Source organism: Giraffa tippelskirchi, chromosome 6 (genome assembly GCF_054371585.1).
Source record: "Giraffa tippelskirchi isolate mGirTip1 chromosome 6, T2T-mGirTip1v1.2.pri, whole genome shotgun sequence".
NCBI lineage: Eukaryota > Metazoa > Chordata > Mammalia > Artiodactyla > Giraffidae > Giraffa > Giraffa tippelskirchi.
Window position 1 is genome coordinate 170,288,265 of NC_137280.1, and position 23,425 is coordinate 170,311,689.

The following is a 23,425-nucleotide window of genomic DNA, read 5'->3' on the forward strand; positions in this document are numbered from 1 at the left end:
CTTTCACAGGATCACCTTTGAGGATTTGAAATAGCTCAACTGGAATTCCATCACCTCCACCAGCTTTGTTCGTAGTAATGCTTTCTAAGGCCCACTTGACTTCACATTCCAGGATGTGTGGCTCTAGGTGAGTGATCACACCATTGTGATTATCTGGGTCGTGAAGATCTTTTTTGTACAGTTCTTCTGTGTATTCTTGCCACCTCTTCTTAATATCTTCTGCTTCTGTTAGGTCCATATCATTTCTGTCCTTTATCGAGCCTAACTTTGCATGAAATGTTCCTTTGGTATCTCTAATTTTCTTGAGGAGATCTCTAGTCTTTCCCAATCTGTTGTTTTCCTCTATTTCTTTGCACTGATCGTTGAGGAAGGCTTTCTCATCTCTCCTTGCTATTCTTTGGAACTCTGCATTCAGATGGGAATATCTTTCCTTTTCTCCTTTGCTTTTCCCTTCTCTTCTTTTCCCAGCTATCTGTAAGGCCTCCTCAGACAGCCATTTTGCTTTTTTGCATTTCTTTTCCATGGGGATTGTCTTGATCCCTGTCTCCTGTACAATGTCACGAACCTCTGTCCATAGTTCATCAGGCACTCTGTCTATCAGATCTAGTCCCTTAAATCTATTTGTCACTTCTACTGTATACTCATAAGGGATTTGATCTAGGTCATACCTGAATGGACTAGTGGTTTTCCCTACTTTCTTCAATTTAAGTCTGAATTTGGCAATAAGCATTTCATTATCTGAGCCACAGTCCACTCCCGGTCTTGTTTTTGCTGACTGTATAGAGCTTCTCCACCTTTGGCTGCAAAGAATATAATCAATCTGATTTCAGTGTTGACCATCTGGTGATGTCCATGTGTAGAGTCTTCTCTTGTGTTGTTGTAAGAGGGTGTTTGCTATGACCAGTGCGTTCTCTTGGCAAAACTCTATTAGCCTTTGCCCTGCTTCATTCTGTACTCCAAGGCCAAATGTGCCTGTTACGCCAGGTGTTTCTTGACTTCCTACTTTTGCATTCCAGTCCCCTATAATGAAAAGGACATCTTTTTTGGGTGTTAGTTCTAGAAGGTCTTGTAGGTCTTCATAGAACCGTTCAACTTCAGCTTCTTCGGCGTTACTGGTCAGGGCATAGACTTGGATTACTGTGATATTGAATGGTTTGCCTTGGAAATGAACAGAGATCATTCTATCGTTTTTGAGATTGCATCTAAGTACTGCCTTTCAAACTCCTTTGTTGACCATGATGGCTACTCCATTTCTTCTAAGGGATTCTTGCCCACAGTAGTGGATATAACGGTCATCTGAGTTAAATTCACCCATTCTAGTCCATGTTAGTTCGCTGATTCCTAGAATGTCGACGTTCACTCTTGCCACCTCCTGTTTGACCACTTCCAATTTGCCTTGATTCATGGACCTAACATTCCAGGTTCCTATGCGATATTGCTCTTTACAGCATCGGACTTTGCTTCTATCACCAGTCACATCCACATAGTACAATGTGGACTTAAAAGAATGTTCTTAAAATATATAAATGTATAAAAGATCAAAGAAGAGGGGAAACATATATGGCAAGGGAAATCTAGTCAGTTACCTTGAGAATGTAATGTTGGCCATGGATCCTGAACAATGGCAAGATTCCTGTAGGAAGCCCTGTTGAATGAGGGCATTTAAGTTAATAGAAACAGCATACGCAAAAGCAAAGCAAGGAGTCAAAAAAGGTTGCACTGTTTAGGATGGTAGGTAGTATTGTTTGGCTGTTAATATATAAAGGAGAAAAAAAAGGAGGGCCTCCCTTATGGCTCAGTGGTAAAGAATCCGCCTGCAATGCAGGAGGTGCAAGAGATGCAGGTTCAGTCCCTGGATTTGGAAGATCCCCTGGAGAAGGAAATGGCAACCCAATCCAGCATTCTTGCCTGGGAAAGCCCGTGGACAGAGGGCATGGCAGGATCCAGAGGATCACAGGAGTCAAACATGACTGAGCAACTGAGCACGCAGCACTTACAGGGGAGAAGTAGGTGATGAAACTAGTACATGTAGATTTTTATGGAATAAGTACTTAACCTGGGTTGGCATAAGTAGTAAGTTTTGAGCAGGAAAGGATATATTCAGAAATAAAGTACTAGTTGGCAAGTCTGGCATGGAGTTTTATGCTCTGTGGGGATAAATTAGAAAATAAGAATATGAGTGTCTGAAATAGCAGAAGTTATGAAAAAGGAGTTGAGAGATTCAGTACCGTGTTCATGGAAAAAATATACATACATATATGTATATCTTGGTATAGAGCCAGAGGCTTAATATATAACATTTTAGGTATGTAGATGATTATATAGTTAGAAAAAATGCTTTGAAAAATCAAAATATACAGTTTGGTCATTTTTCTATTTTGCCGACATATCTGCTGTGCTGTGCTTAGTCATGTCTGACTCTTTGTAACCCCGTGGACTGTAGCCCCCCAGGCACCTCTGTCTGTGGGGATTCTCCAGGCAAGAATACTGGAGTGGGTTGCCATACCCTCCTGCAGGAGATCTCCCCAATGCAGGGATCGAACTTAGGTCTCCTGCATTGCAGGCGGATTCTTTACTGCCTGAGCCACCAGGAAACCCGAGAATACTGATATGGGTAGCTTATCCCTTCTCCAGGGGATCTTCCCAACCCAGGAATTGAACCAGGGTCTCCTGCATTGCAGGTAGATTCTTTACCAATTGAGCTAGGTAGAAACAATGGAAATATGAATGCTGAAGTATTAACAAGGATGTTCCCTGAGAGGTGATATCAGGAATAATGTTTATTTTTCCCTTTTGCTATTTTCTGGAAGGATAGATGAATTATATTATAAATATCTTGAGGTTTACATTTTTGAATCACATGTGTACTCAACTGAAATTCTTTATTAATCTAGGCTATTTATTTCAAAGTCCTCTTTAGTGTGTGGTGAACTATTTGTCAGGTTAAAGAAACTCTGATAGCATAGTAATGTTGACTGCTCACCCGTTAACATTATTTGTGTCACTTTTCTTACTTTCTAATACCATGCTACTGAAATCCACAAGATGCATTTTTCCAGTTAGTGTTGTTATTTATTCTGGAAATTAGTAAATGTCCCCTGGAACACAAACATGAAAAGTACCAAAGATAAAGGTTTTAAGACATACTACGTATATAAGGACTCAATTTTATTTTTTAAGGAAAATGGAACTTGTGATGTTATCAACATTTTCTTTTACTTAAGCATCATATAAAAACAGCATTACATGCTTGAATGCCCCCAAAAAAGCATTCTTACATAATTGGAATTCATTGGTTTACGTAGAAAAAGTGGAGAAGATAAAACATATTAGTGATGTTTGTAACTTTTATTGGCATTATGACAGTTCTATTTACATTTTATTTACTTTTTCTACATTTCCAAGCATTCCTTAAAAAGCATGAAACATATATTTATAAAGTAGTATGAAAAATTCTTAGAAAGTGTGATGTTTAATTTTATGTGTCAGTTTGACTAGACTAAGGAATGCCCAGATTGCTAGTAAAGTATTACTTCTCAATGTGTATGTGAAAGTGTTTCTGGAAGAGATTAGCATTTGAATTGGCAAATTGAGTAAAGGAGATGGCCTTCTGCAATGTGGGCAGAATCCGGTACAATGATGGCCCAAAGAGAACCAAAAGGTGGAGGAAGGGCTGATTTGCTGTCTCTACTTCAGCTGAGACCCGTTTTCTCCCGCCTTCAGACTCCTTGGTGCTCCTAGTTCTCAGGCTTTCAGCCTCAAACCAGCACTTATATAGACCATCAGCCCTCCCCTGACCAGCTTCAGACTCAGTCTATACTTCAGACTCAAACTGAATTATACCACCAGCTTTCCTGGTTCTCCAGACCCAGAACATGGGACTTATTGGCCTTCACAACAATGTGAGCCAATTCCTGTGATAAACAGACCAACAGAGATAGACAGATTAATCAATCCTTCCTTCCTCCTTTCTTCCATTCTGGTTCTCTGGAAAACCCTAATACAGAAAGCATCTTGCATGTGGTAGCAGGTAGTACTATATTTTTATAAAGTTATTAAATTAAATAGGTATAAAATTAAGGCTCTAACTTGTGATGCTTATTTCAAATATGTGACTCATTTATTTACTTAATGAAATAAAATATACATACATAAATACCCCAACTCGAACTACTGGTGTGGATTGAGTGTGTTATTGTAGGATCTGAATAATATGTCATCCCTATTCTGGAATATCGTATAATATTAGAGACCTATGCATTCACAAGCAAAAAGGATGATAAAATTGGCTAAGTGTTTTTTAACAAAGAACTACACAAAATTCTGGGCTTCCCTGGTAGCTCAGTTGGTAAAGAATATGTCTGCAGTGCAGGAGACCCGAGTTTGATCCCTGGTTTGGGAAGATCCCCTCAAGAAGGAAATGGCAAACCACTCCAGTATCCTTATCTAGAAAATCCCATAGACAGAGGAGCCTGGCAGGCTGTAGTCCATGGGGTGGCAAAGAGTTAGGCACAACTAAGGGACTAACACTTCACTTCACACAAAATCCTGTGGTAAAACAGGGTAGAAAACACCCATTACTTCCCAGGGAGGTAAAGGTTAACAGATCAGGAGAATGGATACTTGAACTGAGTAATTAAAAGTTTAAAAGAGGAGTAGGAATACAGAACAAATACCAAAGAATTAAAATGTGCAGGAAAGACATCGAAGGGTATGATATACCCCTTGACTAAGCAGATACACATTGTGACCAGAACATATTGTAAGTTTGGGTAGAGGCAGAAGATGAACCTTATTAAATTAAGACAGATCACGGCCTTATGGTAAAATTCTATAGTCTAAACGATTTAAGATGTATCCTGGTATCACAGGACTTACTAAAGATATCTTAACCAGAAAATAATTTTGTTTTCATTTGGTGTTGTTAAAAAAAATATTAGCAATTAGGAAAATAAATTTAAAACATCTAATTGAATTCATTAAATGATTGATGAATTGGGCAGTGTCTCATCTAGCAAATAGAGGGGAGCTCCATAGGAATACAAGAAGGGACATGTTTCCTAAGGTAGGACAAGGAAGTCAGGCACAGAATCAAGAATTATTTCAGATTGGGTCACCTAACGTGGGGGAAAAGGGTCTTAGTAGGTGGGTTACTGCTTTTTCCTTTGGGGGATGCTGATGGAACAGGTCCATGCAACAGATTACCACATTGGTGCTCACCAGAAAATTGCTGACTGACCAATTAAGACAACATTTATGAGGAAGTTGAAGCATCAGTTTGGTATTGTCAGGGGAGTGTGTAATTTCCTCAGTTCTGTCTCGCCGCAGCAAAGATTTGAAATGGCAGACCAGTGTTACAGCTTGGTTACAGCTCAGTTTTATTCAGCAAGCAAAGGATAGTACACCCTTGAGGCATGAGGGTGGGCTGACCCAAAAGCAGAGGCCTCAGTCAGTCTTGGCTTCCTCCTTTTATTCATTTGTCTCCTCCCTGCTGAGCCTGCCCTATGCAAATTGGGCTAGCCAAGAAGTGGGTGTGTTTGTCTCACCTGAAGTTCTCACTCAGGTTCAAGGGTTTTCTTTTGTTCCATTTTTGCGGGCTTTTTCCTGTCTTTATTTTTTAGCCACTGCCATTTTGGACTCCTTTTTACTATTCTAACTACCTAATGGTATTAAACTTCAGTTTGGTGGCATGGTCTAGCATAATGGCTCCACTTTTGGCCTGTGGTTTATTTTTAACAGTCAATGCAGGGTAATAGTGGGAAAGGGAAGAGATTTTAGAGAAGGGCCAAATGAGAATAATTTTGAACTAGCATATTTAAAAGCAGAGACAGTACTTTGCCAACAAAGGTCCGTCTAGTCAAGGCTATGGTTTTTCCTGTGGTCATGTATGGATTTGAGAGTTGGATGGTGAAGAAAGCTGAGCACCAAAGAATTGATGCTTTTGAACTGTGGTGTTGGAGAAGACTCTTGAGAGTCCCTTGGACTGCAAGGTGATCCAACCAGTCCATCCTAAAGGAGATCAGTCCATCCTAAAGGAGATCATTGGAAGGACTGATGTTGAAGCTGAAACTTCAATACAGGGGCCACCTGATTCGAAGACCTGCCTCATTGGAAATGACCCTGATACTGGGAAGGATTGGGGGCAGGAGGAGAAGGGGACGACAGAGGATGAGATGGTTGGATGGCATCACCGACTCAATGGACATGAGTTTGGGTAAACTCCGGGAGTTGGTGATGGACAGGGAGGCCTGGCATGCTGCGGTTCATGGGGTCGCAACGAATTGAACGTGACTGAGTGACTGAACTGAACTGAATCACCCTGACGGGGCTTCCCTGGTGGCCCTCGTGGTAAAAAACCCACCTGCCAGTGCAGGAAACATGAGAGACACGGGTTTGATTCCTGCGTCAGGAAGATCCCCTGGAGAAGGGCATGGCAACCCACTGCTGTATTCTTGACTGGAGAATTCCTTCGACAGAGAAGCTACATGGACTGGTGGGCTACAGTCCGTGGGGTCAAAAAGAATTGGACAGGACTGATGTGACTGAGCACACGCAGTCACCCTGAATCAGATGAGAACGTTTTGTTCTCTCCAGACTAGGAAACTCTTCAGATTAGGGTATATTTCTAATTGCTTTATTGTTAGCTAGGTAATTATAACGTCTGTATAATTTCTGCAGAGTTATGTAACTGATCATATTACTAAAGTTGATTAAACCTGAATGACAGAAAAGTGTCCCAACTTCTAAATAGCTAGTTGTTGTTTTTTCTATAGAAACCCTATTCCAAGTACTAGATCTGAAGGGAGTGGGTAATGGGGGGCAGTGTTCAGGGACTGTTTTCTCAGGGTTATGCAACTCAATTATTAGCTTTCCCTCAATTAGTTTTTCTCTTTTACCCTGAACATTTTATTTATCCTCTAGTACAAAATATTTGATTTTTACATTTTCTCCATTAATCCCAATGTTTTTATTCATCCATAAACTTTATGTCTGAAACATACAGACGTTTTACTTTACATACTTAAAAGCTAGTCTTTAAAAGGATGAAAGGGAGCAGAGGAGGGAGGGAGGACAATGACCAGAACAACAGTAAAACCTATTTTTCAAGCCCTTTTCTCTGCTATGACCTTCAGAATCTGACTGTGCAATCTGTGCGCTGGGAATTGCCTCTTATTTATCTAGGCCTTTTATACGATTAAAAGGCCTTTCCCTGAGTACAACGATTCTAGTTTGCAGCCTATCTACATGCTTGGGGGAGGCTAAGACTAAGGAATTTAAAGTACCTGTCAATGCAGCCCAGTGATCTTCTGAAATGGATGTGGTCCTGGGCTTTGTCCCTAAGGATTCCTGCCCTCAGTAACTGCCTTGAATCTGTGCTCATCAGATCCTTTCTTTTGAGACTCCGCAGCTTTCACTAGTTTACCTTTTATATTCCTTCCACTCTAAAAATATTAATCTCTTCCAATTAAATGGAGTTTAAATTTCTTTCTGTAGAGATATTGGAGAAAGTGGTTGGCTGAAAGGTTCTCTTTGCAGTGAGTTGAGAAACCCTTCTAAGTCTTTTTCAAAACAATGACTCTGTGATCTAGTTCTATGCAGTGCTTATTAAGAGGATGTTTAAAGAATCTTAATAAAGATGTGCTTAATGTAAAATGTTGTTAATGGACTTGGGTCACTCTCTGAAAACTATTTGTGATAGTCTGTCCCTATTAATGCCAGAGTGGGCTACGTCTCAAGCTTCATGAAATATGAAAAATATAGTAACACATTTTCATAGTCATATATACCTGTAAGTAATCTATATGTTTTATATTCTATATTTTTGTGAAAATTCACAAACATGTACATACACATATCTTAATTATTTTCATAAAACTTAGAATGAATGGTTTACAATCTGATAAATTTTTTTAAACAATTTTGAGATACATTTACTAAGCCCTCATATAAAAATACATATAACCTGAATTAAGCTATTATAGTAGAATATTGCATTTATCCAATAGGATAAAAATCTTTCCTAAGGTCTGTTAGGTGTTGTCTTATACTGTCAACCAATAAACAGAAACATAAAATTTAAACACACTAGTTCTACTTACTACATAATCATCAACCCTTTTTGAAGAGGCAGGGCTTCCCCTGTGTCTCAACTGTGACGAATCCGCCTGCAATGCAGGAGATGCAGGTTTGATTCCTGGGTTGGTAAGATCGCATGGAGGAAGAAATGGCAACTCACTCCAGTATTCTTGCCTGAAAACTCCTGTGGACAGAGGAGTCTGATGGGCTACAGTCCATGAGGTCACAAAACGCAAAGAGTCAGACATGACTAAACGACTGAGCATAGTAGTGGTTTGAAGAGGCAGATTCAAAGACAGTTTATTCTTTTATACTCAGAAAGACAACGTTTATGTAATACTTATAGCAATTTTCTGTGACCGAGATTGCTGACTTACTGGACCAAATCCAGAAACGTAGTAATGAATAACCAAGAGAGGTTTTATATCCCTACAGTTCTTACCAATTGATAATACCTTCTTTGTACATCTAGTGCTATACAATACTTAAAAATGTGTGATTCTAGAGCTTAATCTCTTTAAATGAAATTCTGAGCCTGAAATTTTGTCTGAAACATACTATCCCATCTATATTTTATCTTACATAGTATTAAAGTATTAAAGAAGTATATAATTCAGGTATATATTGGAAGAAGTAAAATTAAGTAGATACTGTAGACATGAGGTAAAATTTGCCACATTTCTGGATATTTAAGCCTGAGATGTATTTGAGAAAGGGGGGAGGGGAATGAGATACCAATTAAACCGTATAAAGCAACCACTCATGTTTAATATAAATAATCACTGGTGGTGGTGGTTTACTCGCTAAGTCATGTCTACTCTTGCGACCCCACGGACGGTAGCCTGCCAGGCTCCTCTGTTCATGGGATTCTCCAGACAAGAATACTGGAGTGGGTTGCCATTTCCTTCTACAAGGAATCTTCCTGACCCCGGGATCGAACCCTGGTCTCCTGCATTGTAGGCAGATTGTTTACCGACTAAGCTACAAGGGAAGTCCCTAAATAGTCATTTTTATTCTAGATTTCCTCAACTGTACACTGATTTATACTTTAAGAAAACACTTCTATTAGCATTATAGGTGAGAATTTAAACTAACAATGAATAAAACAAAGAAACTAAAACGTTGGACTGTGATTTAGGAGATGGTGCTTCAACCTCTGGCGCTGATACAAAGGAGAAATAAGATGTTTGACAAGTTGTATGACCTCTCTGGACCTCAGTTTTCATTTATAACATCAGGAGGTTAGCATTAAAATATTCTTAATGTTCTTTCCAGAATTATTTTATATGACCATGTTTTCTTCCCACTAGCACAATTAAAAGAAAAAAGCAAAAACAAAAACTCCAAGCTAAGTGTATAGTCCCAGCACATTTGCTATTGCAGAGGCTTGATCTGCAGAAGAAACCATAGGAGGTGGACCAGGGACAGTCAGGGGAGCATCTCGAGAAGTGATACCTCTTTCTGTCTACTGAATGGCTGTTGCTTTGCCTAATGTGTTTTCCAAACTGATCTTCGAAATAAACAGGCCAGCCAGCTAATTACCTTAAGATAGTTAGTAAAAGGCCTCATTTTAGAGAGGTGCTGAAGAAGTCATGATTTCAGCTCTTGAGTCGATAACAATTGGAAGGTCTGATGCTGAAGCTGAAACTCCAATACTTTGGCCACCTGATGCGAAGAGCTGACTCATTTGAGAAGACCCTGATGCTGGGAAAGATTGAGGGCAGGAGGAGAAGGGGACGACAGAGGATGAGATGGTGGGATGGCATCACTGACTCAATGGGCATGAGTTTGAGTAAACTCCGCGAGTTGGTGATGGACAGGGAGGCCTGGCGTGCTGCAGTCCATGGGGTCACGAAGAGTCAGACACGACTGAGCGGCTGAACTGAACTGAACTAGTATTCTTACCTGGGAAACCCTATGGACAGAGGAGCCTGCCAGGCTATAGTCCTTGGGGTCACAAAGAGCTGGGCATGGCTTAGTGACCACACAGCAACAGCCTCCTCTAGACCTTAGATTTCTGGGGTGAGTTTCTTCTCCCTTCCACAGTCAAGCGGGTGGATTTCTCTAAGGTCGGTTACAGTTCCTTCATTAAATTTTTTCATATATTCTAAGTAGTGTGTCCCTTCAGATACCAACGTCGGTTTTAAACACTAAAAATGCTGACAAAAATACTGGTGATTACTCGTTAATCACCATGGTTTTCACATTTTGTTTTTACCCTGCTTTTTCAGGTTTGTTTTTTTTTTTAGTGCTTTTAAATTTATTTTGTTTTTAAATCATGAAAATGAAGCCTTTTTCCCTACCATCTGTACTCACTCCTGAGTGAGTTCACTTGACAGCCCTATGCAAATTGCACTGTGTAGTCTCAATGGTTCACTGCTTTCTATCTACTTTTGGTTGTATCTCATGAATTCCCTTGATGTTTTTTTAGAAGGAAGCTAAATTTTTATTACTCTCTTGTTTTCTTTTACTCAAAAAGTAGATAGAGGCCATTTTCTAGTAGGCTTTTCAAAAAATAAACATAGAAAGTATATGTACTAATAAAATGAGCTTATATAGCATTTTACCAAATAAATTGATGCCTCACAAAAATCAAGATGTATTCAAAGTAGCTAAGAAAATCCTAGTTTGTTGTTTTTATACTCTTACAAATTTCTTTTCTCAGTAGAGTTAAGAAATATATGTATATATCTGTAAGTTAAGCTTAACAGCAATTTGTTATGCCCCAAACAGCTATTGAAAAGCTTGGACAATTCAATCAACAGAAAATTCCATTTTAATAAAATTATTTTGCAATATCTTCATGAATTAGTAACCTTGTTTGTATGTTAATATCAACTTCAACTACAGGTTAATCTTCATATGTTATCCCTTCACAAACATTTCCAGCACAACTGAAGATCACTTAAAGATTCTCCTGTGTTTACTTTTATATGTTTTTAACTCTTACCTTTAGGTCTATAACCCATTTCAAGTTTGTTTTAGTAAGATATGAGTTAAGGGACAAGGTTAATTTTTTTATATACATAGTCAATGTTTCCAGGACCATTTCTGAAAACATTGTTATGTCCTTTACTCAATCACCTTGCCTTTGTCAAAATAAATTGTCTGCATAGATGAGGGTCTATTTCTGGATTCTTTATACTACTCAATTGACGTGAATGTTTGCCTTCCTGCAAATAATATGTTCTCTTGATTACTATAGCTTTATAATAATGCTTGAGAATAAGTCAAAGTCCACTAAGTATTCATCTTTTTTTTTAAGTTTATTTGGCTACACCAGAAACTTTGCATTTTCATACACATATTATGACCAACTTATGTGTTTCTACAAATATGCCTATTGGGATTCAGTGATTGTTTTCTGACATGAGCAAAGCATATCTGACCATTTACTTATGTAGTCTTCAATTTTTCTCAGTGTTGTTTAACACATTGTGGTGTACAGACTACACTGTTTTGATGAACTTATTCCTAAGTATCTTATTCTTTTTGGTACTATTGTGAATGAAATTACATTCTTAATTTTATTTTCATATTGTTTGTTGCTAACACTTAGATATGCAACTAACTAGTATATATTGATCATGAACCTTGTATTACTGGTAAAATCATTTCTAGTAGGCAGTGATTTTTAAGTTTCCTTAGATCTTGTACATAAAAATCATGTTGCTGTGAGTAAAATCAGTTTGACTTCTCCCTTGCATATCTGCATGTATTTAATATTTTTATAACCTTAATCCAGTGACTAGGACCTTTGTACACTGTTGACTAAATGTGATTAAGAGTGGACTCCACGTCCTTTTTCTGATTTTAGAAATGTTCAGTTTTTCAGCTCTAAGTACGATGTCAGCTGTAGGTTTTCTGGTGGTAACTCTTCATTAGGATGAAGTTTATTGTGAATATGTGTTGAATGCAATCAAATGCTTTCTCTGTATCTATTAAGATGACCGTACGATTTTTGTGTGCATGCGTGCTCAGCCATGTCTGACTCTTTGCGATGCCATGGACAGTAGCCAGCCAGGCTCCTCTGTCCACGGAATTTTCCAGGCAAGAATACTGGAGTGTGTTGCCATTTCCTACACTAGGGGATCTTCCCTAACCAAGGATCAAAGCCGCGTCTCTTCCATCTCCTGTATGGCAGGGGGATTCTTTACCACTGTGCCACCTTACTGGGTATTGTATATGATTTTTTAAAACTCATTTTGTATTGAGGTTGATCAACAATGTTATGTTAGTTTCAGGTGTACAATAAAGTGATTCATTTATACATATACAAGTATATATTCGTTTTCAAATTCTTTTTCAATTAGGTTGTTACAAATACTGAGCAGTTTCCCATGCTGTACAGTAGGTCCTTGTTGGGTATCCATTTTAAATCCAGAGACGTGCACGCATGTCAGTCCCAAACTCCCTATCACTCCTCCCCTACCCTCCCCCACTCCGGTAACCATAAATTGGTCCTCTAAGTCTGTAAGTCTGTTTCTGCTTTGTTAAGTTCACTTATAACATTTCTTTTTAGATTATATACATAAGGGATGTCATGTGATACTTGTCTTTTTTGGCCTGACTTCTCTCACTGTGACACCTCTAGGTCCATCCATGTTGCTACGAACGGCATGATTTCATTGTTTTTCATGTTTAAGTTTCCATTGTATGTGTGTACCACATCGTCTTTACCCATTCTTCTGTTCCTGGACATTTAGGTTGCTTCCATGTCTTGTCTCTTGTTTTTCAGATACTAAAACAATCTTAACGATCCTGGGCTATATATCACTTGCTCTTGACTGATTCTTATTTTCATATATTGCTTAATTCAGTGTGCTAATATTTATTAAGGACTTTTATGTTTAAGTTCTTGAGGTATATTGGTTTAAAGTTTGGGGGTTTTTTTTCAGATTTTTTTTTTCTTCTGACTTGGGTAACAGGGTAATATTAGACTTTTAGAACTGGAGACTGTATACTTCCTCTTTACATTTGTAAAAAGTTTTTGTAGGATTGGTAATATTTCTTTCAAAAAAAATTTGTTAGAAGGGTAGATCTCAAGTTGAGTGTTATTACTACATGCCTCAAAAAGGGACGCAAGCAAACTTTGGAGGTAATGGTATGTCTATTACCTTGTTTGTGCTGATATTTCATGAGTGTTTGCATATGGCCATTTCATCAAATGATAAACACTAAAAATGTTCAGTTTTATTAATTAGATCTCAATAAGTTCAGTCTTTCAGTGGTATCTGACTCTTTGTGACCCCATGGACTGCAGCACAACAGGCTTCCTTGTCCATTACCAACACCAAGAACTTGCTCAAACTCATGTCCATTGAGTCGGTGATGGCATCCAAGCATCTCATCCTCTGTCGTCCCCTGCTCCTCCTGCCTTCAATCTTTCCCAGCACCAGGGTCTTTTCCAATGAGTCAGTACTTTGCATCAGGTGGCCAAAATGTTGTAGCTTCAGCTTCAGCATCAGTCCTTCCAATTAATATTCAGGACTCATTTCCTTTATGATTGACCAGTTGGATCTCCTTGCAGTCCAAGGGACTCTCAAGAGTCTTCTCCAAAAACACAGTTCAAAAGCATCAATTCTTCGGCAAAGTCCAACTCTCACATCCATACATGACTTTATAGTCCAACTCTCACATCCATACATGACTACTAGAAAAAGCATAGCTTTGACTAGACGGACCTTTGTCAGCAAAGTAATATCTCTGCTTTTTAATAGGCTATCAGGTTGGTCATAGCTTTTCTTCCAAGACTGGAAAATGTCAGTTTTCATTGCAATCCCAAAGAAAGACAATGCCAAAGAATGTTCAAATTACTGTACAACTACACTCATCCCACACACTAGCAAAGTAATGCTCAGATCTCAATAAAGATGTCTTTTAAAAATATTTGACAGAATTCACCACTAAGGTTTTCTAAATTTGGACCTTATTTTAGGGGAAAATTTGTAATTGTTTTTATTTGTAATTACAGCATTCAGATTTTATTATATTCTTGACTCAGTTTTGATAAATGTGCATCTAAGAATTTGTCCATTTTAGATGGTTTTCTGGTTTTTCCAGAATTATGATTCTTAAAAATTCAGAAAATCAGTAGTGATATATCATTTTTCATTCCTGATTTTGATGATTGTGTTTTCTCTCATTTATTTATTTTTTGTTCCTATCTAGCTAAGATGCAACATGTCAAGAATCCTTACTAGTCACCAACTTTTGGTTTCATTGATTCTATTATTTTTATTTTTAGTTTATTGATCTTTACTCAAACTTTTTCATTTTCTTCCATTCTTCTTGCTTTTGGATTACTTTGATTGTTCATTTGTTTTGTGTTTTATTAGTTTTTAAGATCAAAACGTTTAAAATTAATTTGGAGCCTTCTAAAAAATTACTGAATTATAGTTAATTTAAAATATTTTGTTCCAAGTATACAGCAAAGTGGTTCAGTTATACATATACACATATTCATCCCTTTCAGATTCTTTTCTCATATAGGTTTTCACAGAATATTGAGTAGAGTTCCCTGTGCTACATAGAATGTCCTTTTCGGTCATCTATCTTATATATAGTATGTGTATATATTCACCCCAAACTCCTGATTTATTCCTCCTCGACATGTTCCCCTATTGGTAAAAATAAGTTGTTCTTAATATCTGTAAGTCTATTTATATTAAGTAAAAAAGTTCATTTGTATGATTTTTTAAAAACTTAGATTCCACATATGAGTTATATATGGTATTTGTCTGTCTCTAAGTTATGTCAGGCTTCAGCAATATGTGAACTGTGAACATCCAGATGTTCAAGCTGGTTTTAGAAAAGGCAGAGAAACCAGAGGTCACATTGCCAACATACGATGGATCATCGAAAAAGCAAGAGAGTTCCAGAAAAACATCTATTTCTGCTTCATTGACTATGCCGAAGCCTTTGACTGTGTGAATCACAATAAACTGTGGAAAATTCTGAAAGAGATGGGAATACCAGACCACCTGACCAGCCTCTTGAGAAATCTGTATGCAGGTCAGGAAGCAACAGTTAGAACTGGACATGGAACAATAGACTGGTTCCAAACAAGAAAATGGAGAAGGAAATGGCAACCCACTCCAGTGTTCTTGCCTGGAGAATCCCAGGGACGGCGGAGCCTGCTGGGCTGCCGTCTATGGGGTCGCACAGAGTCGGACACGACTGAAGCGACTTAGCTGCAAACAAGAAAAAGAGTACATCAAGGCTGTATTTTGTCACCCTGCTTATTTAACTTATATGCAGAGTACATCATGAGAAACGCTGGGCTGGAAGAAGCACAAGCTGGAATCAAGATTGCCTGGAGAAATATCAATAACCTCAGATATGCAGATGACACCACCCTTATGGCAGAAAGCAAAGAAGAACTAAAGAGCCCCTTGATGAAAGTGAAAGAGGAGAGTGAAAAAGTTGACTTAAAGCTCAACATTCAGAAAACTAAGATCATGGCATCCAGTCCCATCACTTCATGGCAGATAGATGGGGAAACAGTGGAAAGTGGCTGACTTTATTTTTCTAGGCTCCAAAATCACTGCAGATGGTGACTATAGCAATGAAATTAAAAGACGCTTACTGCTTGGGGGAAAGTTATGACCAACCTAGACAGCCTATTAAAAAGCAGAGACATTACTTTGCCAACAAAGCTCCATCTAGTCAAAGCTATGGTTTATCCAGTAGTCATGTATGGATGTGAGAATTAGACTATAAAGAAAGCTGAGCACTGAAGAATTGATGCTTTTGAACTGTGGTTTTGGAGGAGACTCTTGAGAGTCCCTTGGACTGCATGGAGATCCAACCATTCCATCCTAAGGAGATCAGTCCTGGGTGTTCATTGGAAGGACTGATGTTGAAGCTCAAACTCCAATACTTTGGCCACCTGATGCAAAGAGCTGACTCATTTGAAAAGGCCTTGATGCTGGGAAAGATTGAAGGCAGGAGGAGCAGGGGATGACAGAGGATGAGATGGTTGGATGGCATCACTGACTCAATGGACATGAGTTTGGGCAGGCTCCAGGAGTTGGTGATGGACAGGGAGGTCTGGCATGCTGCAGTCCGTGGGGCTGCAAAGAGTCGGACATGACTGAGTGACTGAAGTGAACTGAATTGTTAGAGTATAGGAATGAAAGAGAATTCTATGTATTAATTTTATATCCTGCAACTTTACCAAATTCATTGATGAGCTTTAGTAGTTTTCTTATAACATCTTTTAAGTTGTCTATGCATAGTATTGTGACATCTGCAAACAGCGACAGTTTTACTTCTTCTCTAATTTGGATTACTTTTATTTCTTTTTCTTTGCCAGTTGCCATAGATGGGACTTCCAAACCTTTGCTGAGTAATAGTTTTGAGAGTGGATATCCTCGCATTGCTCCTGATCTTAGATGGAATGCTCTCAGTTTTTCACCGTTGAGAATGATGTTAGCTGTGGATTTGTCTTTTATGGCCTTCATTATATTGAGGTAAGTCCCCTCTATACCCACTTTCTGGAGAGTTGTTTTCTTTTTTTGTTTGTTTATCATAAATGCATGTTGAATTTTGTCAAAAGCTTTTTATGCATCTATAGAGATGATCATTTGATTTTTGGAGAAGGAAATGGCAACCCACTCCCATACCTTTGCCTGGAAAATTCCGTGGACAGGGGAGCCTGGTGGGCTACAATCCATGGGGTTTGAGAGTCGGACACAACTGAGCGACTTCACTCACTTTTCAGTTTGTTAATGTGGTTTGTCAAAGTGGTTTATTTGTCGACATTGAAAAATCCTTGCAGCCCTGGAATAAATCCCACTTAATTGTGTTGTATGATCTTTTCAAAGCATTGTTAGATTTTGTTTGCTAGCATTTTGTTGAGTATTTTTGTATCGATGTTCATCAGTGATATTGGCCTTTAATTTTTATTTTTTGTGTCATCTTCGTTTGGTGTTGGTATCAGGCTGATGGTGGCCTCTAGAATGAGCTAAGGAGTGTCGCTATACAAATTTTTGAAAGAGTTTCAGGATACCAGTTAGCTTTTCTCTAAATGTTTGATAGAACTGGCCTGTGAGGTGATTCTGGTCCTGGGCTTTTGTTGGGAATTTTTAAATCAGTGTTTTGTTTTTGGTACTTGTGATTGGTCTGTCCACATTTTTTATTTCTTCATGGTTCAGTCTTAGTAGGTTGTACCTTTCTAAGAATTTGTCCATTTCTTCTAGGTTGTCCATTGTATTGGTATAGAGTTATTTGTTGTAGTCTCTTATTACCCTTTGTATTTCGGTGGTAACTGTAACTGTGTGTAACTGTAACTGGTAACTGTGTGTACCTTCTCCTTTTTCAGTTTTAATTTTATTGATTTGAGCCCTCTCCTAATTTTTTCTTGAGTCTGGCTAAAGGTTTATCAGCCTTGTTTTCTTCTAAAAGAAGCAGCTTTTGTTTCATTGACATTTTCCATTGTTTTCTTTATCTCTATCCTTATGATTGCTTTAAAAAAAAAAAATATTTGGAGTTTAGTTAATTTACCATAGTGTCTTTCCTTGTACTAACTTTGAGATTGTTTATTCTTTCTCTAGCTGCTTTACGTCTAAGGTTAAGTTGTTTATTTGATAATTTTATTGTTTCCTGAGGTAAGATTGTATTGCTAGAAATTTCCCTCTTAGAACTTCATTTGCTGTGTCTTATAGGTTTTGGATTATTGTGTTTTTGTTGTCATTTGCCTCTAGGTATTTTTTTAAACTCCTCTTTGACTTCTTCAGTGAGCCATTGGTTATTTAGTTACATATTGTTTAGCCTCCATGTGTTCTGATTTTTATAGTTTGATTCCCCTCTAATTGATTTCTAATCTCATAGCATTGTGGTTGGAAAAGATGGTTGATATGATTTCAGTTTTTTAAAAATTTACCAAGGCTTGATTTGTGGCCCAAGATATGATCTATTCTGGAGAATGTCCCGTGTGCACTTGAGAAGAATGTCCATTCTTCTGTCTTTGGAGGAAATGCTCTATAAACATCAGGTAAGTCCTTCTGGTCTAATGCATTGTTCAAGGCCTGTGTTTTCTTGTTGATCTTCTGTCTGGATGATCTTTACTTTGATGAAGGTGGGGAGCGGTTAAATTCCCTCACTATTATTGTATTATTGTTGATTTTTCCTTTTATGGCGTTTAGTATTTGCCTTATATATTTGGGTGCATATATATTTACAATTGTTATATCTTCTTCTTGACTTGATCCCTTGATCATTATGCATTGTCCTTCTTTGTGTCTTGTAGCAGTCTTTATTTTAAAATCTATTTTGTCTGATGTGAGTATTGCCATTGTATTTCTTTTGATTTCCATTTACGTAGAATACCTTTTCCCATCCCTCACTTTTAGTCTGTATGTGTCCCTAGATCTGAAGTGGGTTTCCTGTAAACTGCATATATTACCAGTCTTGTTTTTGAATCCATTCAGCCAGTCTATATCTTTTGGTTGGAGCATTTAATCCACTTACATTTAAGGTGATTATTGACACGAAGGTTCTTATTTCCATTTGGTTAATTGTTTGAATTTGTTTTTGAAGGTCCTTTTTTATTCCCTTCCTCTCCTGCTCTCTTCTCTTGTGATTTGATAATGGTCTTTAGTGTTATGTTTAGGCAGCTTTTTCTTTTGCATGTTTATCTATTGTAGATTTTTGGTTTGTAGTTTCCATGAGGATTTGATAATATTAATAGCAGTCTATATATTCTACAATATTATTTTAAGTGGCTGGTCTCTTAATTTCCAATGCATTTCCAATATCCTGCATTTATACTCTCCTCATGATTGCTTGTTTTGATATCATATTTGTGTGTTAGTGATTGCCTGCCTTTGTTTGTTGAGGCTTTTTTTTAATATAAAGGTTTTGTAAATTTCTTTTGAGAAGCACTGCTTTACTTGCATGCTGTAATTTTGAAATCTTGTGGGTTTTTATTAATTTATTCAAAATACATTGTATTTTCATTGTATATTTCTCTTTTGATACACAGGTTGTTTGGGGCTGTGTAGGTTGCCAAATACTTGAGAATTTCCCCAAGTTCCTTCTGTTATTGATTTCTACCTTAATTCCATGGTGGTCAGAGAATATCCTGAATGTGCTTTCAGTTCTTTTAAGTTTATTAAGATATGCTTTAGAGATATTAAGCATATCTCTAAAGCATTTAGCACAAGATGATCTATCTTGTGCTTGAAAAACAAATGTTCTTCTGCCTTCGTGTGGATTACTCTATAAAGGTCAGGTCAGTCAAGCTGTTTGATAGTGTTGATCATGATCATTATACCATTCCTGATATTCTGTTTAGTTGTTTTGTCAATTAATAGAAATACTATATCAAATCTTGCAACTCTTATTTTCTACTCTTGGTTATGTCAAATTTTGCTTCCTGTGTTATAAGCTGCTAGGTATTTAGTTAAGAAAAACTAAAGGAGAAAGGCTTATATACAAATGTTTATGGCAGCTTTGTTCACAGTAGGAAAAAACAGAAACAACCCTTATGTTTATCAAACATAATGAAGCCTATCTGCCCAATAGAACACTATTCGGTATTTGTTTTAATATCAAGAAGAAAACAAAGTAGCCTACTGACACATGCAACATGGATTGAAATAAATATTAGCATTTTGAGCAAAAAAAAAAAAGCCATACTCAAGTCAATCATTGATTGCCTTGGGCTGGAAGCAGTGGGAAAGGTAGATTGAGACCACAAATAGCCATGGGAATCTTTGTGTGGAGTCTGAAAATGATCTATATCTTGATTATAGTAGTGTTTTCATGAGTGTGTATATCTGACAAAATTTATATTATAAATATGTTGTAAATATCATATTATAAACATGTTGATAACACAGATAATTCATGTGTGTGTCATTATCCTTAATAATGTGGGCTGCTTCTCTCATAAAACCGGCTTATATAAATTTGAGATAGATGAATATCTTCCAATGGCGATAAAGAAGGCAATATAAAACTAGGGACATTCTAAGTTTGGAGAATGAAAACTTAAGTTGTGCATCTTTTACACACAAATGAACCCAGATTTAACAATCCTAAATATTAATAGCTTTGGCTAAAAGAAGTTACACCAAAACCTTCATAAGTATTTCTACTCTGTTTCATAAAAGATCATTAAAACCAGTATGATGTTTATTTATTAATAATATATAAATAAGGGACTTCCCAGACAGTCCAGTGGTTAAGATTCCATGCTCCCAATTCAGGGAGCATGAGTTCAATCCCTTGTCAGGAAACTAAGATCCTGCATGCCACATGGTATGGCCAAGTGTGTGTGTGTGTGTGTGTGTGTGTAAAATATATATAAATAAACAAGAAAACAAACCTCCCCTAGTCACAGTGCTGAATGACCCAAAATTACAGAGATCATGGTTGAGTTGATCTTTGCTTTATTTTGTATGACTTCAAAGCAACTATTTTCTAAATTATTCAGAAGAGATGATCAATATGTCATTTTCAAAGATGCTGAATTATTGTGTCTCAGCCATCATTACTTGAGTTCTTCATCCACTATTTTGGGCCCCAGGATATATCGAAAGCAAGTTTGATATGATCTTTGCCCTCACTGAAGTTAAAATCCAATAGGAGCAGGCAATGAATTATTAACTGTGTAAAGTGCTATAAGCAAATGTAAAATGATATAGGACAGTATTATGTGTGGGGTTGAGGATGGCTCCTTAAAATCAAGTAGATGTGTACTTTAAAGGGGGAATTCTTCTGGGGAGATATTTGAACACTGACCTTAAGTATGAAAGGAGATGACTGTGGAATATCTCCAGGAAGAGCATTCAAAACATAGGTCATAGATATCAAGTGCCAAGTGCTAGGGACCAGAAGAAGCTCCAAATGTTCTGTGTAAAGAAGGGAGGCCAATTGAACCTAAAGTTAGTGGATCAGGTTGGAGTTGGGTGAAAGGAGACCCTTAATTAAGCAGTTAACCAAACAATATTGTTCCCAGCTAAAATTCCTCAAAGTCTAGCTCTCCTAAAATGCTTTTAAACTTTAAACTGAGCATGTAACACTATGAGGTAGACTTTCTCAGTATAAAATAAATCTTGAGAACTTTATGTAATTTTTTTTTCTTCAAGTAGCACTTTAAATCTCTGAAATTATAAAAAACAAACTCTAATTGTAAAACTCACAAGTATTTAAAGTAAACATTCACTGTTTGCCTGGATGATTAGATATACATCTTCAAAAACTGGAAATGTTCAGTTCACTAATTGAACATAAAATTTAGAGAATTCAGTTGCAATAGGTTAAGCTGAAGCTTGGATATACACATTGACAGTTCATATCTTGGGTTACCTGGAGTTTAGGAAAAGAGCATTTTAACCACTAAAATGTAAGCAGGCTGACTTGAAGCAACAGTAGCTCATTAATCTAACTTAATCATTCAAGAATTTTCCATAATTTAAGGAACTGCATGTCTAATAAAAAATATGAAGTTTGATTTTATAATATATTTATTGCTCCATTGACTTTGAACCACTCATATGTTCACCTGATCAGAAGTTTCTAGTTGGCTGATGTGAAATCTATTAACCTTTGCAATTTATTAAATAAAAAATTTCATCACATGGCCCAAGGAGCAGATTTAATTAATGTTTTTAAAATATTCATTACCTTAGACACATTCATCATTTAAGTTTCAGATGTCCTATCGTCAGCTTCTAAGTATTTAGAGTTACAATACTGAAGCATGCGTTTATATGATGTTTGATTAGTGATCATTAACCAGCAGCTTCCATTCAGTTTTCATATTTCAGACCTCTGGGATTTCTTAAAACATACAAAATAGAATACACAAATAAATAATAATTGAAAATAATTGAATTCTTTATTGCTGTCCCCATATTTGATTGCAGAAAAATAACCTCCTTGAATAATAGATACATGTATACATAGATATGTAGCTAACGAAAAAGGAGCAAAGAGAAAAATTGGTGACATCCATCAGATAAGCAGTAAGTGCCAGCCACAAGGTTAGGTGCTGAATGTGCCTCATCTTTAAAACTAAGATAAATGAAACTTAAACCTAATAATGAGGAGGAAACTGGATTCAAAACCAAGTATTTATGGCCCCAAAGCTGTGATCTTTCCTTTGTGCCATGTTACCACTAGGAGACAATATCAAAAACAATGAACTAATCATTCCTCTATTATTAGTCTTTATTTTTATGTTCATATGGATATTAAAAACTGTAATAGTATTTTTCACTAGGTCATCAGTAACTTGGCACTGGTCCTAAGCAGAGCATAGACCTACTGTGTCCCCAAAAGTGGCTGCTTTAAGGTCCCTTTATTTGACCACACGTCTCCAAATGACTGTTTCCATTTTATCCAAGTCCAGCTATATTGAAAAAGAGTAAAGAATATATTAATTGGAACACATATTTTAGCATGTATTTTTCAATGCTTTGCCCTTTTCTCATCTAAAGAGAGTTCTGCCTTTTCTCCTTCAGTGTTTTGTCACTTTAATCTTGGGAGAATGGGTCCTATTGGAAAAGTAGAGGAAGAGACACAAGAAAAATAATCGAGCACATTCTAGATACAAAGTTTGCAAGCCAAGGAAGTGCTCGGGATTCTGGGTACAGAAGCAGGTGAGAGAGGAAGGAGCCAATAAGATTAAGGTCAGAGAAGGAAGGCCATGAGGCAGTGTGGAAGGGGTGCTGGAGTTTGGAGTGAAGATCTCTGGGGTTTGGGAAGTAGATAAAGACTTTCTGGGTCAATGAAGGAGATCTTAGTAATGAAAGGAGATTTAGATTTTACAGATTACATCGTTGGTTTTCTGGATTAGGAGGTGCTTGTATAAAAGTGTGACGGGCCACAGGCTTGGCTGTTTGCTGTATGGCAATGCTTTATCCATCTGCAAATACAGAGTGGAACCCTGCTGCAGAGAGACCCACACAGTGAGGCTGTGCTGTGTGTGAGTAGGAGTGCACAGTCGCTCAGCTGTGTCCACCTGTTTGCAGCCCAGTGAACTGTAGTTACAGTTACAAGGAAAGGTTGTGACGACCATTACTGTGGATGGCCTTGGGTGAATAAGATTGAGGCAAGTTATGCCACACAGTGGAATAAGGCGTGGTTAAGATTTGTGCATCCTAAATAAGGGTTACAGACGCTTACACATTTGAAGTTACTTAAAAAGAGTGATATCAGCAGAAGCAGTATCTCATAATGACTTTCTAATTCTGAACACGATATGAAGTACTTTGTTAAAATACCCTTCTGTCTAGGAGAGATGCTTATTTTATTCACTACTTTATGGGAAGAACTTATTAAATGATCTATAGCCAAACAACTGGAGAAGGAAATGGCAACCCACTCCAGTGTTCTT

At 37.4% G+C, this 23,425-nt stretch overlaps 1 protein-coding gene across 5 annotated transcripts in view; it reads left to right on the plus strand.

Moving 5' to 3' along the window:
• The window catches only part of LOC145509654 (uncharacterized), a 641,798-nt gene that overhangs the window by 546,557 nt on the left and 71,816 nt on the right, over positions 1-23,425 (plus strand). For 3 of the 5 annotated variants that reach the window (XR_014056278.1, XR_014056280.1, XM_081498873.1), the window contains one exon: positions 16,394-19,712. The gene's annotated coding sequence lies outside the window, so the exon portion shown is untranslated. Of the gene's footprint in view, positions 1-10,059; positions 10,146-16,393; positions 19,713-23,425 lie in introns of those variants that run through there. The other 2 variants (XR_014056279.1, XM_081498872.1) reach the window with 2 other exon arrangements.